A 5,589-nucleotide genomic window follows, 5' to 3' on the forward strand; every position below is an offset into this window, starting at 1 on the left:
TAGCCATTTTTGGGAAGTTTGGAGCTTTGTTTTGGCCTTCATTGGAGAGTGTTGGGCAGAGGTTAGCGCGCGTCGCGCGCATTGGCGGTTTATATTTCTTAAGTGTAATGGCGCGGAGCGCGCTGGAGGGCGCGACGCGCCTTGGACAGAAAACTGTTTTACTATATAAGGAGTAAATGTGATATTTGACTTCTTCTTCTTGATATATTGAGAGCTCTTGAACCCTAACTACTGTAGCAAGTGAAGAATTGGAGATTCGAAGCTTTGATCGTCGATTAATCGCCGTAGATGCTTGTTGATCTTCATCCTTTCCTTCTTAAGCAAGCTACCATTCTCATGGATAGCTAAATCTCATTTGTATCAAGATAAGATGTAATCTTCCTAGCCTTTTGTATGTATTTCTTGTGAATATATTGTGTATGAACAAGTGATGATCAATATAGATGGTTTAGTTTGTTTATTAAAGCTTTTCTATGGTATAAATGTTTGAGATATCAATGTTTGTATCTAGACCTAACTTTATCATTTATCAAACTATAAGTTGCAGACATGGATTTAGCGTTTGATGTTTACTTAGTATCAGTTTTAAAACGTTATTTGTATTGTTTAAACGGTGGAGAAATTGTCGGTTAAACAATACGGTAAATCTAACTATATCGTTGCGGACACGGACGATATAGGCGTCGATACGTAATTATATTGATCGTTACCGAGTTCATATACGTATATTTATAAGGATACATACAAATTTAGGTCGATTAAATCGAATCTTGATACATTTTCTTTAACTTAGAACTTTCATTAATTTACTCTTTGCTACTAAAGTAATTGAATGATCTTTTGCAAACCCAAAACTAAAGTAACATTAACTCAAGACAAAATAGGCTATAGAACGGCGGTGATATCGCAATAATCCCTGTGGATACGATATAAACGAAAAGTACACCACAATACTCTTTCAACATCTACCAAAGTATTATCTTTATGCTCATCCTTCATTATGGTGAACAAAAAGACAATGACTTCAGCCAGCGAGGAATCTAACGACGAGAAAGTGTCATGGCATAGATGTGTGTTATTATGGATGAGCTTCGTCGTCGGAACCAACCTTTGGAGGATAACATTCTTCACATCCAACAGTGCTAACAAAGAACATATATTATGGATGAAGTATAGTATTGGATCCCCAACCTCTCTCAAATGAGATATGAGAGGCGCCCGTCCCTGAGAACTTCAAGCCGTCATCGTTGGCTAAAGTGATGGATACATCGACTCATATAAGCATGTGGCCTTAATCAAGACTCAGATGGTCATCATTAGGGATTATGACTCCTTTAAGTGCATACTTTTGTCTAGTACCTTTAGAGACGTAACCCTGTAATGGTATATGGACCTCCCAAGGCTCTTTGTCACTAGCTATCAAGACCTGGTGAAGAATTTGGTCCACCAATTCGCCAAAAATAGGAAAGAGAAGCTGATTGTCACCAGTCTTTTCAAAATATTCTAGGATCCATCAGAGTTGTTAAAGGAGCATCTCGCTTACACCAATGAAGCAACCATCAACATAGTCCATCCAAATTAGGAAATGTTTGTAGGAGCATTTTAGAACGAGCTCAGGGTAGGGCATTTTAACGAATCCTTCGCCTAAAGGCATGTGTCGTCCTTGGCTGAGGTTGTAATGCAGGAAGAATACTATATCAAGAGTGAGGATAGCAATGCTGAAAAATAGGCTTGCGTAGCAAAAGAATGCACTCCAAACACTGATAGGTCACGAAGGAACCAATATACGTCACTTATGAGAGAGAATAATCTTCAAGCAAATGGAAAGTACATCGAAAGTTTTACGCCGTGAGTGCCTGCCGGGAGCAAATATTGCATGTGGACCTCCACATGCATAATATCCCTCAACCACCAGCTCCCAAACAGGCGCCATGGGACCTGATCCTCGTAGTTGGTACAAATTCCACAAGGTCAAAGGATATCAGACATAAGACTGTTACCAACTAAAAAAGGAGACATATCACCCCATCTAAGAAAGTCATCTGATTAAATATATCATGGGTAACTCTGTCAAAGGGTCTAGCGAATCCAATTCTTAAGGGCGAGAATCCTTAGGAAATCCATGATCAAAGAAGAGGAAAGTTCCATCTAAAGGAATCGGGGTCATGTCTATTTGCTATACTCTTAATGCCACTGCAGAGATTTTGTTGGAGGCGGAAATACAAAGATCGGCGACAAAGAAAATGCTCTTCAGGTCCTGACCATCAATGGACCACCATCGATTCAGAGGTAGGCGAGTCATAAGTTCTAGAGGCCAAGATTACCTTTTTTGAGAAAGATGTTGAAATTCTGGTATACAAATCTCAGATGTCCTAAAGGATGTTGAGACGTTGATCTCTGAGTTACATATAATGGCAGGATAAACAATATTTAAGAACAAGGGTGAAAGTAGTTGAACACACATTATTGTTAACCCAATTCGGTATAAATAATACGGACTATGGGGGCTACCAAGACAGGAAGGAAATCCACTATCAGTAGTATCAATTCAAAGCTAAACAACCTTCGGTTTACAACTTCTCACTTAATCCTTACCCAGTGCAACTTCTACTTAAGAACTTCCTAGATAAGAGAAATCCCTTTCACTTTCAATCACCACAGTGATATCTCGCAATAACAATCCCCGTTACTGATATTGACGACCCTTTGCCTTAATCTTTAATTACAAGAAACACTAGATTAAGAACTTCTTAATCAAGAATACTTGATCTTTCTTAAAAGCTTCGATAAAGAACAATAACTTGAAACACAATCAACACACACTTAGAATAATGTATCAATGATACCTAAGTGACATACATACATTTAATACTTAACAGCTTATGAATGCATGATGTGAGATATTGGATCGAATTCTAGTATGGTCGAAGGGTAGCTTCTTGATTCGACAGGATTAAGCATGAAGTCGAAGGTTGTTCACATGCCTATGTCGAAGATGCTAGGGTTGTTAGCATGTTAAATTAGGTTTTAGTGTTTAAACCCTAATTTGTTAAGTTAGCTTGTTTATTAAGTTGGCTTGTGTAATGGGCCTTGTGGAAAAAGCCCCTTAGTTAGTATGTTAGGTTTTATTATAAATAGCATACTAGTCTCTCATCATTGTAAGCTGCAAATCCTAATTTAGGGTGAGAGAGGTTATTTGTTATTCTTGTAAACTTGTAATCTTGTTTTAAGAGAAAGTGAAAGAATAGCAGTTATAACCAATTCTTGTGTTCTTCTTATCTTCCCTAATTCCTATTATACTTTTTTCTTGGCATCATTTTTCACAACAAATTGGTGCGGTGAGCGTGGAGAAGATGCCTTCAACAAAGTATGAGATTGAAAAGTTCACCGGAGTGAATGATTTCGGTCTGTGGCGCTTGAAGATGAAAGTCCTACTGGTTCAGCAGGGTTGCTTGGAAGCGTTGAAGGGAGAGGCAACCATGAATGCAGAATTGACGGCAGCGGAGAAGACGAATATGATCGAGAAAGCACACAGCGCAATTTTGTTGAGCCTTGGTGATAAGGTTCTCTGGCAGGTATCAAAGGAGACGACGGCATCAGGGTTATGGGTGAAACTTGAAAGTTTGTATATGACCAAATCGTTGGTAAATCGACTCTACTTGAAGCAAGCTTTGTATTCATTCAAGATGATTGAAGACAAAGTGTTGGCTGAGCAGTTGGATATGTTCAACAAGCTGATTCTTGATCTTGAAAATATTGATGTGAAGATCGATGATGAAGATCAAGCGCTGTTACTATTGTGTTCTTTGCCTTGATCACATTCTCACTTCAAAGAAACTCTCCTGTATGGAAGGGAGTCCCTGACCCTTGAAGAAGTTCAATCAGCCCTGTATTCTAAGGACTTGAACGAACGAAAGGAGCATAAACCTTCGACTGTTGGCGAAGGTTTGGCCATTAAAGGAAAACTCTTACGAAAGGATGGTAAGTTTGACAAGAAAAAGGGCAAAAGCCAGTTGAAGTCTTATAGTGGCGAAGCATCTGGCATTCGATGCTATCATTGTAAGAAGGAGGGTCACACAAGAAAGATGTGCCCTGAACGCCTGAAAGATCATGGAGGTAAGGATAATGGCAATGCAGCCATTGTTCAAGATGATTTAGAATCATCTGATGTTCTTGTGGTTTCAAGCAGTGACTCGAGAAGATAGTGGATTATGGATTCAGGTTGCACTTGGCACATGACTCCAAACAAAGACTTGTTCGAGGAGTTATGTGATCAAGATGGTGGATCAGTATTGCTGGGAAACAACAAGGCTTGCAAGATTGCAGGTGTTGGATCTGTGAGATTCAAACTCCATGATGAGTCAATAAGGTTGTTGACTGAAGTCAGGTATGTTCCTAATTTGAAGATAAATCTACTTTCTCTTGGTGAATTCGACAAGAAAGGATATGTTTTCCAAGGAGAGAAAAGTATCCTAAGAGTCATGAAGGGTTCGAAGGAAGTCTTGAGAGGCGTGAAGAAACAAGGCTTGTATACCCTTGAGGCTGAAGTTGTAAGTGGTTCGAAAAATGTTACATCCATGAAACCTTTGTCGAAGACAGAAATCTGGCACATGAGATTGGGCCATGTCAGTGAAAGGGGTCTGGTCAAATTAGGGAAACAAAATCTGCTTGGTGGAGACAAAGTCGAAAAGCTGAAGTTTTGTGAACCCTGTGTACTTGGAAAATCTTGCAGAGTGAAGTTCAACAAAGGCAAACAAAGAATACATGGATCCCTTGATTACATCCATGCTGATCTTTGGGGGCCTGCAAGGTGTCCATCACATTCAGGAGCAAGGTATTTTCTATCCATAGTAGATGATTATTCCAGAAAATTATGGGTATTCATCCAGAAGAATAAGGATGAAACTTTTGAGAATTTCAAAAGTTGAAAGACTCTGGTTGAAAATCAGACTGGCAGAAAAGTCAAGAGGTTGAGAACCGACAATGGCCTTGAATTTTGCAATGAGACATTCGACAGTTTTTGTGCTGCCTCTGGTATTGCAAGACACAGAACTATTGCAGGTACTCCACAACAAAATGGTTTGGCTGAAAGGTTTAATCGAACTATTTTGGAGAGAGTCAGATGCATGTTGGCTAGTGCTGGACTAAAGAAGGTGTTCTGGGCTGAGGCTGTTTCGACAACAATATATCTGATAAACAGATGTCCTTCGACAGCGTTAGATATGAAGACACTTGAAGAAGTTTGGTCGGGACATCCACCCGATCTCGACAAATTGAGAGTATTTGGTTGCGTAGCCTATGCTCACATTAGGCAAGACAAGGTCGAACCTAGAGCTCTGAAATGCATGTTCATGGGATACCCTGAAGGAGTCAAAGCTTATAGGTTATGGTGCCTAGAGCCAGGTCACAGGAGGTGTATCACCAGTCGAGATGTAGTTTTCAATGAAGCTGAAATGGCTTTTAAGAAAATTGATGATGTTGGTCGAAGTACAGAAACATCTGACAAAGAGCTAGAACAGGTAGAGATTCCTGTTGAGGTGGAGCATGTTGATGCTGAATTGCATATCCCTGATGAAGTCGAAGAAGAAG

The sequence above is a fragment of the Vicia villosa genome, linkage group LG1 (assembly GCF_029867415.1).
Source record: "Vicia villosa cultivar HV-30 ecotype Madison, WI linkage group LG1, Vvil1.0, whole genome shotgun sequence".
Taxonomy (NCBI): domain Eukaryota; kingdom Viridiplantae; phylum Streptophyta; class Magnoliopsida; order Fabales; family Fabaceae; genus Vicia; species Vicia villosa.